The sequence below is a fragment of the Neovison vison genome, chromosome 1 (assembly GCF_020171115.1).
Source record: "Neovison vison isolate M4711 chromosome 1, ASM_NN_V1, whole genome shotgun sequence".
Lineage (NCBI taxonomy): Eukaryota > Metazoa > Chordata > Mammalia > Carnivora > Mustelidae > Neogale > Neogale vison.
Window position 1 is genome coordinate 12,117,809 of NC_058091.1, and position 18,639 is coordinate 12,136,447.

General features: G+C 43.1%; 1 protein-coding gene across 1 annotated transcript in view; it reads right to left on the reverse strand.

Moving 5' to 3' along the window:
* The window catches only part of TIAM2 (TIAM Rac1 associated GEF 2), a 181,497-nt gene extending 162,858 nt beyond the window's left edge, over positions 1-18,639 (reverse strand). The window contains exon 1 of the mRNA XM_044243397.1: positions 18,540-18,639. The gene's annotated coding sequence lies outside the window, so the exon portion shown is untranslated. The remainder of the gene's footprint in view (positions 1-18,539) is intronic.

The following is an 18,639-nucleotide window of genomic DNA, read 5'->3' on the forward strand; positions in this document are numbered from 1 at the left end:
GGGCTCTTTCCATAGTTTGGCTATTGTGGACATTGCTGCTATAAACATTGGGGCACAGTGCCCCTTCAGACCACTACATGTGTATCTTTAGGGTAAATACCCAGCAGTGCATGTTACCAATCACTTTTATCACTGTCAAGGGCTGAGACTTTTCTATTATTTGTACAGTACCTGGCAGGTGATAAGGACTCAAAAAATGTTTGCTAAATGAATGAATGAATGACTAATCTTAACACTGACAAATATTTATCCAGTATCTACTTCACATATTAGCAATCTTTATCCTTAAAGGTATAGGACTAGACCTGCTTCTTTGGCTGTGCATTAAAATCACCTATGGAGGGCGCCTGGGTGGCTCAGAGGGTTAAGCCTCTGCCTTCGGCTCAGGTCATGATCTCAGAGTCCTGGGATCGAGTCCCACATCGGGCTCTCTGCTCAGCAGGGAATCTGCTTCCTCTTCTCTCTCTCTCTGCCTGCCTCTCTATCTGCTTGTAATCTCTGTCAAATAAATAAATAAAATCTTAAAAAAAAAATCACCTAGGGAATTTTAACAATCTACTAATGCCCAAGTGCCACCCTTAGAAATTCTAACTGGTCTGAGATGGAGCAGGTTGAGCCACTGAACTACTTGGAAGAAAATGAAATACACAGATAACAACATGCCAGGAGTAATAAGCACACCTAGCACCCAGTTCTTGGTTTCACCTTCTGAGGTGCTTCACCTCTGAGGTCTTCCTCCTAAAAACACATTGATTCAGTCTGATCAGAAAATTCAGGGACATTCTACAGAATATCTGACCAATACTCCTCAAACTGTCAAGGTCATCAAAAACAGGAAAAGTCTGAAAAACTGTCAGCTAAGAGGAGGTTAATAATACATGATAACTGTAAGTAATGCAGTGTTGGGATGTTTGGGTGGCTAAGTCGTTTGAGCTTCCGACTCTTAATCTCATCTCAAGTTCGTGAGCTCAAACCCCACAGTGGGCTCCATGCTGGGCGTTGGACCTACTTTAAAAAAATAAAAAGTAATGTACTGTCCCGGCACAGAAAAAGAACACTGCGGGGAAGGGGCACACAAAGAAAATCTGAATAGAAAGGGTTTTAGTTAATAATAATGTATCAGTATCAGTGCATTGTAACAAATGTACATAATAATATAAGATGTTAGAATCGGGAAACTGGGTAGGGTGATTTATACAAGATAATTCTCTATAGGATCTTTTGCAATAATTCTGTAAATCTAGAACTGTTTAACAACAATAAATTTACTGAAAGGTAAAGAAAGTTGGCCAAAAAGTTAATAAGACAGTAAATAACATGTGTTGGAGAGGATGTGGAGAAAGGGGAACCCTCTTACACTGTTGATGGGAATGCAAGTTAGTGCAGCCACTTTGGAGAACAGTGTGGAGATTCCTTAAGAAATTCAAAATAGAGCTTCGCTATGACCCTGCAATTATATTATGGGTATTTACCACAAAGATACACATGTAGTGAAAAGAAGGGCACCTGTACCCCAATGTTCTAGCAGCAACAGCCGCAGTCACCAAACTGTGGAAAGAACCAAGATGCCCTTCAATGGACGACCGGATAAGGAAGATGTGGTCCATATACGCTATGGAGTATTATGCCTCCATCAGAAAGGATGAATACCCAATATCAACATGGACGGGACTGGAAGAGATTATGCTGAGTGAAATAAGTCAAGCAGAGAGAGTCCATTATCACATGGTTTCACTTACTTGTAGAGCAAAAGGAATAGCACAGAGGACCTGGGGAGATGGAGAGGAGGAGGGAGTTGGGGAAATTGGAGGAGGAGAAGAACCATGAGAGACTGTGGACTCTGAAAAACAATCTGAGGGTTGGAGGGGCAGGGGGCAGGAGGTTGGGCGAGCCTGGTAGTGGGTATTATGGAGGGCTCGTATTGCACGGAGCACTGGGTGTGGTGCATAAACAATGAACTCTGGAACACTGAAATTTTTAAAAAATAAATAAAAATTTAAAAAAAAAAAAAAAAAAGAAAGAAAGTTGGCCAAGAGATAAATGTGTGGCATCATTACACTGTCGGTCAGAGTACAAAGAAATTGCTGAAGAGTCATGGAAAATTTCAATAAAGAGAAGACTCAGATATGGGAAGTTGGGAAGTAGGCAAGTGTGGGTAAAAAGTCAGAATTCTCAGGACCCAAGAAAGGAACAAGGGGATCCATTAGAACCAGTGAGACAGGAGCACAGAACATGCAGGGAAAAAATAATAATAATAAAATAAATAAATAATAAATGATAATAAAAGCATAATTTGAACTGTGAACTAAAGAAACTGGAAGAAAATGGTTAATTTTGATTGATTTTTCAGGCCACAGGTGCTTGTTTCTTTACCACTTTTCTAATGTGTTCAACAAAACTTTCCTTTTCCTTATAGAAAATATCTTTTCAAATAATGTATGTGTGTTAAGGGAGAGAGGGTCAAAAAATCTCACGTATGAAATCAAAAGCTCCCTTAGATTTCATATGATGGATCCCAAACTTGAGAAGTCAGTACTTTACTTTGTTTTCAAGCCTGAAGATAAAATACTAAAATATATTAATTCAATCTTCTATCACACCTTGCTTCCTAAACTGACCCCTCAGGAACTTTACACATCACCGGCATGTCCTTGTGAGTTTTCTTTCGAAAACCCCGGCACAGAAATACGGGTCTTCCGAAGATTTCTGAAATGGTACTTTATAGCGTTAGACTGAATCTCAAGTACTTCATTGACAATTACCTCAGCAGATCCTTTCTATCACAATTCCAATATTATATTTTAAAAATTTTGTTCCTATGGAGAATCAAAACCCCTTTTATACCATGAATATTGATAGCACGCCACTACCAAATAATTTCCCAATTTTCCTTCTCACCCTGACCCCACCCACCTTCCATTTCTGAGAATGTTTCGAAGCGTTATGTAGCATGAGCTGACCGTAACAGCTTATTAAAAAGGCAAAACACCGGAACAATGTACTTTAATCTATGGACTCTTAGGGCTGAAAGGGGCTCTGAACACTTCCAGACCAGACCTGGCTGATGTGTAACAGACACTCCCACATCACGTCCGGACAGACATCCACAGTCATCATTTTCCCCTACTTTCCAGTATTCTAATTGCTGAGGTACAGAAACCTGACAGGAAAACCAACATCCAAACATGAGCTAAATTAGAGTGATTACTCACATTATAGCTGGATTTATTTACTACTTCTAGGCAAATTTTCATTGGGTGACATATTTTAAATGATATTTCACCTTAATATTGATTTACAAAGATCTTAAAGCCACATACACCAAATTCACTTAGTGGAGCTGACGTACTTAGTATTCCACAGAAAAAGAATTTGGGAAGTCGCTAATTGGAAAATATTTTGACATGCTTACTTGATCTAAAGCCGAAAAGTGATCAATACCTTTATCTTCCTCTAAACAATACACGGACCTCAAAACCCTTCAGCTCCAGAATCCTCATTCCCATCTTCAATGTTACTATTGTCTATTGTTTCAGATCTACCTTGTTTTAATCACCCTAAAAATCTATTATTTTCAATCTGATGCTTGTAAAAATGTGTACATGTTCCCCAAAGTCTTGTCAAGGCATTTTACATTCCATTTCCTCCTTTTAATTCCATTAAATTTAATTCGATTTATGTGTGTATGTGGTAAGCCTGCTTTCTCCATGAATCTGAATATGTCCTGCCCTCCCTCTCGAGCAACAATCTGAGTATAGATATCCATGCGGACGTTAAAAGTATTATTCCATTAATTTCTCTTCTTATTGCTAGTGAGAAGTCTACTGTCTAGAACTATTGTCTTTGTAAATAACCTATTTTTTTCTACACAATTCTCTTAAGATATTTCCCTTCAACCCTGGAGTTCCACAGTTTTGTATAACTTTTTATTCATTTGCTTTGAATTTCCTGCCCATGTTTCAGTGTGAGTCTCCCAATATTATAATGTGCCTTTCATCCATTCTGAAAACAATATCTGCTATTATCTTTTTGAATATTGGCTCCTTCCAATTTCATTCTAGTCTTCTAGACTCTTATTAGACATCTTTGGCTATCTCACTCTGTCTGCAAGTCTCTCAATCACTTACACGTTTCCAATCTCCTTCTCACTCTATGCTACATGCTACGTAACTATCTCAGATCTCTCTCCACATTCCCTAGATCTCCCTTCCAATTTGCCTCATCTGCTATTAATGAACTATTGTGCTGTTTTTGGTATTTTGTTTTGCTTTTTTGTTTTTGGGTTTTTTGTTTGTTTGTTTGGGTTTTTTTGTTGTTGTTTTTTGGGTGTTTTTTCTTTTTTGAGCAAAGGGAGAAGGAAGGAGAGAGAATCCTAAGCAGGCTCCATGCTGAGCATGGAGCCCTACACAAGGCTCGATCCCATGACCCTGAGATCATGACCTGAGCCAAAATCAAGTGTCAGACATTCAACCCACTGAGCAATCCAGGCACCCCTGGACTACTGAGTTTTTAATGGCAGTAAGTACATTATATTTCTACAAGTTTTATTTGGTTCCTTTTCAAATATTTCTATTCTCATTTCATAGTGTACTATTATCTATTTGTTTATTTTTTGAGAAAGCGAAAGCACACACAGAGGGAGAAAAGAGGCAGAGAGAGAGAGAGAGGAAATCACAACCCGGTGCCACATTCAGTGCAAAGCTCAACACGGGGCTCAACTGAGCTCACAGCCTGAACCAAATGAGATCATCAAGACCTGGGCCAAAATCAAGAACTGGATGCCTAACCAACTAAGTCACCCACATGCCTATGATTCTTCTTCTTCTTTTTTTTAATGACTTTTATTTTTAACAATTAGTTCTAACTTATTTCATATTTCCTTGAAGACTTTCCTAGTATCTTAAATTCTTAGAGCACAAATACTCCTGACTCTTACGTTTTTTTGTCTCTTCAGAGTGGATTCTTTCTTCACGTTGTTGACAATGTGTGACCACATGCTCATCTTCAGAGAAAACCATTTCTCTGTGTGAACCTCATTGCTTCTGTGTGTACCTGTGATTACACCTGTCCAAGGCCGGTCTTTAATTTATGAGCTTTCTAATACCCAGAGCTGATGAAAAGAAAGAATCAGTGGATATGAACACTATCCACATTCATTACTCAGCTTTTAATTCTTCTTTGCTCCTTGAATGTTAACTTTTGGCTGAAAAAATCGAAAGGAATAAGTGAAAAAACTCGGAATATTGCAGGGAAAGTCCAAATGGCTTTCACCATGAGGCCTCCTTGGACCCCATCATCTTAGTGAATTCCCCACACACTGGAGCATGACTGTAGCTCAGAAGGTGAGCGCATCAAATCTCACCAGTACACAGAAAGTGGGAGTGCCTCCCATAGGAGGAAGCACATAACTGAGCTCAAAAACCAAAAGCCTTTTAACTGATGATGAGGAATTTCTTTCCAGCACACCAGGATTATCTGGAGCAGCAGGACGGGCACAGCAGATAAGCAGGGGTGATCAATCACAATCAGGACAGTGTTTGCTGAACATGGACACAAAAGAAGGGGGGGTTAGCTGGATAAAGAGAAATTTTAATGCTATCAGGCTACAGGACCGGGCATATCCAACCTCACAACCAATTCCTGGCCAATGAAACCAATGTCCAAAGATCACCAGATATATTACTAGTGTGAGGTTAATACTGAGATCTTACAGACCCTGCTCTCTCTACAAAGTCATTCTGTACATCTCTGCTCTAATCTACCATAAGCTGTTTTATAGTTAAACGTTAAAAAGGAAATGAATTCTCCTTGCTTCTAAGCCGCTGAGCAGGGTGATCAGATTTTATCTGTAAATACTGTCAAAGTTGCTCATGTTCCACTAGAGACAAAATATAGAGTAATATGTTCTTGCAGTAACTATTCTGAAATAGTTTCGCATCTACATGAAAGTTTCAAGAATAAAGAATTCCCACATCCCTCTCATCCAAATATCCAGCTTCTCCAAGTATCAGCAACTTACCACATCTGCTTCCTCTCTCCTCTCTCTCCTCTCCAGCTCTCCCTTCCTCCCCCACTTTTCTCTCTCCCATTATACACAGGCTTTAGAGTAATATCTGTACAACTATACAGTATTCTTTTTTTTTTTTAAGTTTTTATTTATTTATTTATTTGACAGAGAGAGATCACAAGCAGGCAGAGAGGCAGGCAGAGAGAGAGGAGGAAGCAGGCTCCCTGATGAGCAGAGAGCCCGATGCGGGGCTCGATCCCAGGACCCTGAGATCATGACCCGAGCCGAAGGCAGCGACTTAACCACTGAGCCACCCAACTATACAGTATTCTTGTCATCTGAACTTCCTAAGGGTAAATAGTATCTCCGTAACATTTCAGTACTTTGGATGCCCAATGTCATAATAACTCATTTTTATTCTACTATGCCATAAAAGATACAGAAGATCAAGATGGATTTGCAATATTAGGATATATTCTGGCTTTTACTTTTCCAAAATAAATTTCTATAACTCATTTATATACACATTTGTCAATAATTCAACAAATACTAATAACACCAATCTGCTAGCTGCTAAATTTACAGGAGTCAATAAAACAAACACTATCCCAACACTTGGAGAACTTACACAGTATCTCCTACAATTTACTTCCGTCATAGAATTCATGGTTAATCAGATCATGGAGAAGAGAGATTTTCCTAGGTTGTGCATCACACTATCAATTCCATAATCCATAAAAACTTCATTGTTTATTAAGTGCAATCGGGAGATAATTAGAATATTTAAAAGTTCTATGACTAATCAATAGGTCTAGTTAATATACACCACTGTAAATGGCATATTACTGTGAAATATTGTCTTGCCATCTGAAATATAAACCACTGGTATTATTTTTTATGGCACAGGTAAAATAATACAAGTAAAAGCAAAATCTCAGCAGACAGATTTAAATTATATTCTACATTTTTTTGGCATCTTAATTTATTCTGTATAGGACCACTGAATAGTTAATCACATATTGTCCTCCCCTGCCACTCCTCCCCACACAAACCACAGGTAACAAGTTAAAAGAATAAATCTACTTAAAAAAAAAAAAAAACAGTAAATCTACTTTCCACCGTGGCAAGTGCTAAATGAGGTATGAGAGGTACATCTTTAAATAGAACAGTATGGCGGAAATGACTACCTCATTTTAAATCAGTTTGCTAAAGTCTTTGAAAGAGATGACATTTCAGAAATCATTCCATCGAAAAGAATCATAGCTGGAAAAGAGGGCATTTTAGGCCAAAAGTATCTTGCCAACAGATTTATAGGAAACACAATGGTTTTGGTAGGAAGAATGCATGCTTTGGAACCAGGTGCACTTGGGTCTCAGTTCTGGCTTAGTCATTATTAATAGTGCATTTTTGCCCTTGGGCAAGATTCTTCCCTTCTCTAAGGAAAACAAATGCAGAGAACAAAAGCCAACTGGAATTATAAAAAGGATTAGAAAGAACAAAGCTGGCACAGAGCACAGGCACAGAGCAAGGCTCCATCACTGGCCCGGATGGAGAGTCTAAGTGGGGACTACTTCCTGCAGTACAGGACCCCCCACGAGGGTCCCTCTTTCCACCATGGACCTATAGCTTCACTGGGATCGTCTGCCCAGACGCTGTCTTTGGCACCAGACCTTCCAGTCTTCGTATTCTCTACCAGAGACCATTTGTTGCAGAGAAAACCTAAGCAGTCAGTTGAGAATGTGTTATTGCTGAAACTATCAGCAACTACTTTGCTTTTACCCCAATAAAACATTCTTGCAGCGCTATTTCCCTTATTGTGACATACTTTTGAAAAACCAGTTTTGGGACACCTGGGTGGCTCAGTGCAACGAGCATCTGTCTGCCTTGGGCTCAGATCATGATCCCAGGGTCCCGGGATCGAGTCCCACATCAGGCTGCTTGCCCAGCAGGGAGCCCGCTGCTCCCTCTGCCTAAAGCTCTCCCCGCCTGTGCTCTCTCTGACAAATGCATAAATAAAATCTTTTTAAAAAATAAATAAATAATATTTTAAAAATTTCCCTATAACTGCCACATTCTTTTCCTGACACACTGGATTTTTTTTGTCACTTAAGAAGAAAGTCTTAAATGAAAGTATCTTGCTTGCCCTTAAGTCAACTGTTCTAATTTCCTTTCCAACCAAACACTTATACCAATTTTTTTTTTTTTAATTAATGCTCTCTGTCTACAGACTGCTCCTATTTGAGAACAGAGCTACTCTGATACAAGGTGAACCAATTACAAAACTGGAGGTTCGAACAGCTGTTAAAATGTACATTCAGAACAAGGTTAGCTGCTGCTAATGTGACAGGCAGGCCAAGACTCCACTGGAAGTGAAGTCAGTCGGACTCTGCAGCCCCGGCCAAACCCAACAACGGTCACCCCACTAATCGCTAACAAGCAAGCCTGGCAGCTAAGTAGGCAAAAATTCAGAAGACACAAAGATTAAACCATATTCCATTACCTAATTTTTCTTTTAAGACTTCAACAAAGTCCAGGTATGAGACGAACTAGCTGTAGAAGCCACCCGCTGCGAAGAGCGCCCCATCCCAGCTCCCTCTCCCCCGCCTCCAGGTGGGAGACTCCCCCACTGTGGCGCTCGGGGCCAGCAGACAGCGCAGGATGGGAGCCCCGGCCCGGCGATCCTCCCAGCCAAGAGCCTCCGGAGGTCAAGGCCCTGCCCCAAGTTCACAGGTGTGTCTGGCAGCCAGGATAGTAACGCAGCCTCCAGTTTTGTGCTCAAACAAGGAGCCAAGTTGGATGGAAGATTTCGAGATCTTTCTGTTCAAGCATGCTGAGTTTATGTGTGTGTTGCACCATTTACAGGACTATAAAAACATCCTGCGGCGTCTCAGCCAAACTCTCCCACAGTCTTTACGCACCCTCCCGGAGACAGCAGGACCTCCGGAGTCACCCCACCAGCTCCCTTGCCCCTGTGCCCCAGCAATCCAAGCCCATTTCTGGCAAGACCGAACCTTGCCTCCCCTCTTAGTCCCTTCCTCGCCCTTCACGGCCATGACCATGGCCATGCTGTTCCTTTTCTTCTGCCCTTTTCCTTTCCATGTACGATCTGCTCCAAATCTCTCACTGCTAAGGACAGCAGTCGGAATTCTGAAACTACAGCGGCTCAGCCACCTACCACCGGTGTGAGCCGGAGCCCCGACCCAGTGAGCGCTGCCGGCGCTGTGCACTGGCTCATCACTCCTGCCTCGCTGCAACCGAAGCCGGGAAGCTCGGCCTACACACTTCTCTACTTGGCCTCAGTAGAGACAGAGCCCTCTCTAACGCCTCCAAACTCGCTTCCCATCTCAGAGGCATCTCAGGAGGTCTGTGGACAGACGGACGGAGAAGGGGACAAGGGCCAGACTGTGTGGTGCTGGGACTTCTCCTCCTCCCTGGGCTCAGGTTTGCGGCATGAAGGCCTGTGGGTGCTGGACAGCCTGGATGCTGGATGAGCCCTGGACAAGGAGCTAAGGGGGGACAAGCAGCACCCGGGAAGCTGCACCTGGCTTTCGTACCGGCCACCTGTACAAAAGCAAGAGATGAAGATGCTGGACACCAACCCCAGGCCGGATCTGAAACACGGAGCACCCACTCTGTCCTTGCCCACACAGGCACGGCTTCACAAAGCTGACCGGAAAACGTCTCCACAGACGCGCCCTTGCCATTCCTCCCCCCACGGTCCGTCTCAGCCCGCATCACCAACAGAAATGGCTCTGTAACAAATCCCAAACCCAGGGGCAGAGGCAAGTCTCCCGGGCCAGCAGCTCCCCCTGAGAAGAGGGGACTGTCCTGCAGGACCCCACCCTGCAGGGGCGCAGGGACATCAAGGGGCCACTTAGGGCACAACCCAGAGCAGACGCCCTACACTCCGGGCCTCTGCCTGGCTTCCAACTCCAGGAGGCAGGAGGAGCAAAGGCTGCCTCTCTCCAAGTCAGTGCAAGAAAGACAGGAACAAAACTTCTTTTAAAGAAAGCCAGTCAAACAAACAGCAGTGCTGGAAACCGGAAAAGCAGAGATCCGTGCTTCTGGAGGTGCGCACTATCCTTCCAGGGAGTTCTGGGGAGGAGGCAAAGATAACAGGCAGGCCTGGGCACTGGGCAGGGGAGAGCACATGGTGCAGAGAACAGAATGCATTGGGGCTGACCCCTCCATGCCCCCCTGCCATCTCCTTCCCCTTTTCCTTCCCACAATAACAGACCCTTCAGGGCTGGGAGCCACAGCAGAAGATTGAACCCATTGATTAAAACCAAGAAAATGGGCACTACGTCTGGGGGAAATCCCAGTGTACATGTGGGAGTGGAGTTAAAGGCAGGTCGGAACCTCCACATCAGAAAAGGCAGCCCCCCCCCCACCGATTCTAAGGTAAGACACACATACCAGCACCCCCCCTTCTCTGACAATTATGGAGGGAAGCAGGGTCTGCCTGCTACTTACAAGAGGCCTGTTTTGAAAGCTGTCTCTACACCTGCAGAGAAGATCAAAGCCAACTTCTCAGCTTATCAGTGGAAGGCATTCATCAGAACCCACCACCAGCCAGTGAAGATCACAAGTCATCTGAGGAAAAGCCAGAACATGAAAGGAAGGGCTCTAATGAACAAACAGAACTGGCCCCAGAAGAAACCTGATTTGTTGGACAGAGAAAACTTTTTTAAAAAATTCAGATCCTAAAAAAAAAAAAAAAAATTCAGATCCTTAACAATAATGGGTCCCAAAGCTATGGGAAAGGAGCCATCAGAGGAAAAAAGCTCTCAACAGGAGGAAAAAGAAATAAGCTTAAAATTTCTGAAAAGAAACATGGATTTGAGAAATAAAATGAACCAAGCTAAATCCCAAGGCTGTGAACCAGAAGAAAATACTGAGAAACATCACGGAACAAAAAGAGCCAGGGAAAATTTATCCCGAGGTCCCACATCCAGTCAAGAGGAGTTTCAGCAAAACATCACAGCATGAAGACAGCCCCCCTGCCCGCAGCAGAACAAAGTCCCAAGCCCCCAAGCTGAAACAGCCACTGCCAGTCACATTGCCCCGTTAGGGTTCCTCCTCACACCAACGGCGGCTCTGCAACACGGCACCCTCGTGCTCTCCCAAGCCCGAAGATAAAGTGAACCTCGCCCGTGTGTTCTGTACCAGCCAGACTATTGGCAGGATTTGGAATGCGAACAGCAAGAAGACCAAAGGGCTGCCAGAAGATCTTGGGTCAAGTCCCGGCTTGTAACTAACAAGCTGACTGACCTGCTAGGGGTTGCTGGGCTTCATTCAGACTCCCTGAAAGCCGAGGGAGTGCGATGCACCCCCTTCCTCTGGCCTCTCTGGACATTCCTGCCTCCTGCACAGCAGAATCAGCAGGCCTGGGCCCCACCCCCGGAGGCTGAGAGGAGCCGCCTGAGATGAGACCAAGGAAACCGTGGTCCTAAATTCCCCAGACGACTTGCATATCCAGTGCTGAAAACCAGACAGGACGATCTCTAAAAGTCCCCGGGCTCTGTGGAAGGCTGAGAGGGCACGGGGAAAGGCGGGCCCCAGAACCTCTGTGTGAATCCCTGTCCTGCCTCGTCCTATCCGTGTGCTTCTAAGTCTCTTATCTTGCCGGAATCTGGCCTTCCTTACCTGTATAATGGAAAGGATGATGCTTCCCCCCAATAAGGCTGAAACAAAATTATGCAAGTCTGGCTGGCTCAGTCAGTAGAGCACGCCAACCTTGATCTCAGGGTGGTGAGTTCAAGCCCCTCATGGGGTGTGGAGCTCACATGAAAAAAAATTACACAAACACCTGGATACAGCAACCAGCACCTCGTAGGTAATACAACTATTGCAACTCTATAATTCAGGTGACGAAGGAATAGTGAGTTAAAAAGGTCAGTGACCTCCTTCCCTGCTGAATTAGATTAACCAATGGGATCCTGCCTGCAGTATAAACATGCCCAGGAGGCTTGTAGCTAAGAGGTCCCAGGTGCAAAGTGTAGCTTGTGCTAGGGTGATGGAGGCCTAAAACAGGATGAGGGGGCAGGAGCCTACACCCTCTGGGAGGTCCCGGGAAAGGCTTTCCTCCCCCAGTGAATAAGCACTGTAGATAGCAGCATTGTCCACAGTAGTCAAACTATGGAAAGAATCTAGATGCCCATCAGAGATGAATGGATAAAGAAGATATGGCATATATATATATACACACACATACATACAATCGAAAACTATGCAGTCGTCAAAAAAAACCCACAAAATCTTGCCATTTGCAACAACATGGATGGAACTAGAGGGTATTCTGCTGAGCGAAATAAGTCAATCAGAGAAAGACAATTATCATATGATCTCCCTGATATGAGGAATTTGAGAGGCAAAGTGGGAGGTTGGGGGGGGTAATAAAGGAAAAAATGAAACAAAATGGGATCAGGAGGGAGACAAACCATAAGAGACTCTTAATCTCACAAAACAAACTAAGGGTTGCCAGGGGTGAGGGAGTGGGGTGGCTGGGTGATGGACACTGGGGAGGGTATGTGCTATGTTGAGTGCTATGAAATGTGTAAGCCTGATGATTCACAGACCTGTACCCCTGAAGCAAACAATACATTATATGTTAATTTAAAAAAAAAAAAAGTCTAGGGAAATGTAGAAGAAAGTCATAACACTGGCTCCTGGCCAATCTGCCAACAAATTCCAATATAAAATTGTTTCAACCGAGATGATTTATTCATTTGAAAGCTATTTTCCTCTCGTGCTAAAAGTAAGAATTTCCAAACTGACTGAATTAGGACTCACATCACACCAGCAGCATGAATCTTCAGATGAAGGAAAACGTACAGAGAAGTTCATTTTAATACAAATCTTATTGTTCATATTTTAATTGGTTTAAGAGTGTCTATCTACCTAGTGTCTATCTAAACTCAAGGGTGTCTATCTACCAAGTAACCCCTGGTAATGAAGTTTAGAACCTTAAGGTGTGGATTTGAAAAGATTTAACAGGCCAAATCAAAGTTGTGAAATGAACAGGCAAAGTTTGGTGTTTGGTTTTTTGTTTTTGTTTTGTTTTGTTTTGTTTTTTTTAAAGTCTTCCACTGACCAGAAACTCAGAACAATACAAAATTCCTCCTTGTTTTACTCATTCTCAGTATCATTTTTTTCCACCACACCCTTTTTCTTTGGAGGGCAGATCAAGCCAAAAATAATTTGGCTAAATTCAATCCAATGGAAATGGTTACTACACATAAAAGAACAGATTTTGAAGTCCTCTCAAACTCATCTTTCCAGAGTCTAAAATAAGCAGAGGAGACCTCAATTCACCACAAACACAAATGAGTTTTATAAAGTCTTCCCAAAATCTCGAGGGGGGGGCTAGATTTTTTCAATCGCTTTCTATCATTCAAATAGCCCAACACAGTGTAAAATCCCTACATGAGCGATAATAGCGTTTAATTGGCTTAGAAGACCTTGTTTTTCACCTTTAATTTAGGATCCAGATTCTAGTTTTGTCCAAGAAGTGAAAATGAGTTTGGCAAATAGACCCCAGTGTCCAACTGGCATCTGAACAATAGGCAATCTGGCCGCTCAAATCTACATTAAAACTAAGGGATTTGGCTGAGTTCAAGTCTGAACAGCAGCTGCCCTGACTCCATTAGGCATCACAAGGACTGTGCTCCCTCCTCATCATGAACCCTGCTGCAAAAAAAAAAAAAAAAAAAAAAAAAAAGAGAGAACACGGTCTATTCTTTGATTTTTCCATTTTCATGATAGGAAGTAAATACACGTTATTTCTGAAAGCTCTATTTTTCATGCCAAAAAAAAAAATTATGCTATTACTGGAAGTAAAACAAAGCAACTAGAAAACCAGAATTGCACTATTGCTTACTCCGCACGTGTCGCAGCTCATTAAGTGTCTTCCTGCCTGACATTCTGCAAGTTGCTCGCAGTGAGTCCATCTGGTCACTAAGCGACGCTTTCAATGACAAAGGCTCCCTAACAGCTCCATCAAAGGCCTGACTGACACTGAGGAATTCCCATAGGTAATGAGATTATTCTAATCTCTGATTGATGAAGTATTTTTCTAAGTAAGGAAATAGATACGAAGACAAATGGGGGGGGGGAGTAATTACCAGACAAAGAAGAGAAGATGACGCATCTTCTTTGACACGAGAATACCTCAAGGTCATAATTATCATGGAAATTTTATACAATTTCTCAGAAGATGCCTCTACAATTTTATAATGCAACACTCCAGGCGAGAAATTCAAAATTAATTGGTTTGGGTCAAAGGTGATTTCCTAATGCTAAATTACAGTACAAATGATTGCCAAATTGAAGTTTGGAAAAAGGGTTAAATTAAACATGGACTAGAGTGAGATTCAACTGCATAAACCATTTTCCATCCCCCTGAGCTTCCCAACTATCTGTCAGTCTTCCGAACGCAATGCATTTTTCCAGATCTTTTTGCTTCTGAGAATAAAGCTCAGAGGAAGTAAGCAGTTTGCTACAGGCAGTTCCTTTATTCTGCCTCTCCTTCTGGAACAGAGACAAGGTACGTTAAACTAAGGAAGCTTAAGCTTCAGGATCCTTTGAGGCCTTGGGAAGGGCCCCCACGTGTGTTCACAACAGGCATACAATTAGAAATTAGGAAAAAAAAAGTGTTCTTCTTTTTAAGAGAACCCCAAATTGTATGAGCTTGAGGCCCACCAGAACCTGGATCCTCCTGGACCTACACTCCACTTTTCATATTCTTTACGTCACTATCCAACAGCTTCTGGAAATGTCAGGGGAGGCAAAGAAAGTAACACAATCCTCAAGATGCCACCACGGCCATCAGGATTTTGTCTTCAAAGACAAGGCCCAGCAAGACTTCAAGTAGTTTCTTATTTCTCAGGTTGCGGGGTGGGGGAGGTAGGTGGAGTGACAGGTGGGGGAGGCACTTCTTTATTGCTAAAGAGGATGAAAACAATTCTGGCAATCAAAACTATTTTGGAAAACTGACCAAAACATTACTCTTGAGTTGACAACTCATTATATATTAATTTAACTCCCCACGGTAAAACTGTACAGGAGAAATTGCTCTTTTAAAAAAAAATTGTATTTTTCACAGATTTAAGAGAATGAGTGCACACCAAGCACATGAGCAAGGAGGGGAGACAGCTGCGTAAGGTAGGGAGAAACACCTCAAAGAAGACTCCCCGCTGAGCAAGGAGCCCAACACAGGGCTCCATCCCAGGACCCCAAGATCATGACCTGAGCAGAAGGCAGATGCTTAACCAACTGAGCCACCCAGGCACCTCAAAATTTGTATTTTTAATTATGGTAAAATATACGTAACAACATTTGCCATTTTAACCATTAAGTGCACAACTCAGTAGCATTAAGAACATTCCATGTATAGTCATCAGCACCATCTGTCTCCAGAACATTTTCATCTTACAAAACTGAAACTCCATGCTCATTAAACACTAACTCTCCCTTCCCCCTCCACCCCCAGCCCCAGGCAACTACCATTCTGCTTTCTGTCTCTATGAATCTGACTACTCCAAAGATCTCTTAGAAATGGTGTTCAGCGGTAACACACACAGTTTTGTGATTGGCTTGTTTCACTTTGCATGAGGACATCAAGGTTCATTCATGCTGAAGCATATGTCAGAATTTCCTTCCTTTTTAAGGCTGAATAATATTCCACTGTCTGTACATTCCACCTCCTGTTTACACATTTTATTTACTCATTCATCTGTCCATGGACGGTAGCACAGCTTCCACATTTTGGCCACCATGAACAATGCTGTTCTAAATATGCTACAAACACCTGTTTGAATCCTGGCTCTCAGTTCTCTTAAAGTATACACCCAGAAGTGGGACTGCTAGATCGTGTGGTTACCCTATTCTTAATTTTTTTAAGAAACCACCATAATGTTTCTCTTAGCGACTGCACCATTCCACAGTACAACCAACAGTGCAGCAGAACAGTTCCGATGTCTCCACATCTTTGCCAAAATTTATTAGTTCTTGGTTTTTTGTTTGGGTAAACTGTTTTTTGCTTGTTTGGGTAAACGTTTTGGAAACAGCCATTCTGATGAGTGTGAAGTGGTACTTCATTATGGTTTTGATTAGCGATACTAAGGATCATTTTACCCGCTTACTGGCCATTTGGACATTTTCTAATCCTTTGCCTAGGGGAACAGAAGTCTCTTGCTCAACGTTTGGGAGTCCCCGCATTGCAGCTTGCTGAATCCACTTACGGTAAACAGGCTGCAAGAGAGGGAGAAACACCTAGAAGTGGAGAGGCAGAAACTGACCTTGTTTATAAACAGTAACTGGGTTTGACTTGATTCTTAAACATCAGGTCTTTGGTTCTCTGTGACAAGAATTAACACATACTGGGGCGCCCCGGTGGCTCAGTCGGTTAAAGCCTCTGCCTTCGGCTCAGGTCACAATACCAGGGTCCTGTGGGCTCTCTGCTCAGCACAGAGCCTACTTCCCTTCCTCTCTCTCTGCCAGCCTCTCTGCCCACTTGTGATCTCTGTCTGTCAAATAAATAAATAAAATCTTAAAAAAAAAAAAAAAAAAAGAACTAACACATACTGGGATTTCGCTGAGTTCCAAGCATTGTACTCAAGGCTTTACTTTACATACACTCATTTTTTAATTCTTATACTAATGCTATGGATACAATTAGTAGCCCCTGTTTAAGGATGAGAAAACCTGAGATTTGACATAGCTGAAGTACTTGGCGGCAAATCACAGAGATGGGGAGGTGATGAGCTGGGATTCACACCACAGTGTAGAATTTAGGGAGCCAAGTTCTCAGCCATTAATACACTCTCTGTCCTAGTGCATCAAACACAGGAATCCAAAGCCCAAGAACATGAGTGCTAAGCAAACAGCAACACTTTAGGGTAAAAAGTAGAACTCAAAGGCCTTTTAGGAGCATCTATTGGGGGCTGAATGTTTGTGTCCCCTTCCCCTCATTTGTATGTTGAAATCTTAACCCTAAATGTGATGGTATCAGTAAGTGGTGTTTGGGTAGGCAGAAAGTATAGGAAGGTGGAGGCCTCGTGAGTGGGATTAGTGCTCTTAGAAAAGAGGCCTAGGGAGCTCCCTTTCCCCTCTTGCCATGTAAGGACACAGCGAGAAGACAGTTGCCTACAAAGCAGGAAGCAGGCTCTCCCAGAATCCTCTGGGTCTTTGATCTTGGAATTTCCAGCCTCCAGAACTATGAGAAATAAATGTTTGTGCCATGCCTAAACAAAGAGTTTAACAAAACTATAAATCATACAAACAGTTAAACAATTGTAACCAAAAATTTACAGTATTTTTGCTACAGCAGCCTGGACAGACTAAGAAACTGATATGGAGAAGTGGGGTGCTGCTGTTACAAATACTTTTGGAACTGGATAACAGGTAGGAGCTGGAAAAGTTTGGAGGTACATGCTAGAAAAATCCCACACTACCATACTGGACCTTTAAGGATGATTCTGGAGAGGACTCAGAAAAGAGCTATACAGAAAGTGGTGCGGTCTCAATGTTTGTGTCTCCCCAAAATTCATACCCTGAAACACCAAACCGCCCAAACTGCCATGACGGCAGTAGTAGGTGGGACTTTGAGAAGGTGATTAGGTCACCAGGGTAGAGCCCTCATGCATGAGATTAGCACCCTTATAGAAGACAGCACAGAGTTCTCTAAGCTCTTCTGCCAAGTAAAGATACAAGAACTTAGCCACCTGGAAGAGAGCCCTCACCTGATCTTGCAGGCACCCTACTCTTGGAGGTCCAGCCTCCAGAACTCTGAGAAATAAATTTCTGTTGTTTATGAGTTACTCGGTCTGTGGTATTCTGTTATAACCAGCCTGAAGGGACCACGACAGAAAGCTTCCATTTTCTTCGAGAATACTGAAGTGATCGCGAGCAGAGCGTGTGGAGGACTATGGATGGTAACAGTCATTGGGATGAGGTCTCCGATGGAAATGACGTTCCCGGCAACATGATAAAAGGCAATCCTTGCCATAAAGTGTCAACGACCTTGGCTGACTTGCGTTAGCGTTCCAGCGCTTTGTGGCAGGCTGAGCTGGGGAGTGATGAAACTGGGCAGTTAGCTGAAGTAATTTCTAGCAAAGTGTTGAAGATGCAGACTGGACCTTGTTTGCTTTCTCAGGTTCACGGCTGGAGAGGAATTTGCCTCAGGACGAACGGTACACCTGAAGTCCCACTCACACCTCATTTAGGTAAGATTCAGATGAGACTCTGGACTTTTAAAGCTGACGTTGGAATGACTTCAGACTTCGGGGGCAGTTCAAATGAATGAATGTGTTTTGCAATTTGAGAAGGACATGAGTTGGGGGGGTGGGGGAGGACACAGCAAATGTTATGGACCGAATGCTGGTGGCTCCCCAAGTGCTGTGTTGAAATCCCAAACCCCCGGTGGGATGTTACTAGGATGCACGGCCTTTGGGAGGTGACTAGGTTATGAGGGTGGCGCCCTCATGAAAGGCACTAGTCCTCTTATAAAAGAGGCCCCAGAGAACCCACTCACCGTTCGTCCACGTGCGGATGCAGTGCCAAGATGGCCGTCTCCGGATCAGGAAGCAGGCTCTCACCAGACACCGCTTTCACCTGGGCTTTGACGTTGGACT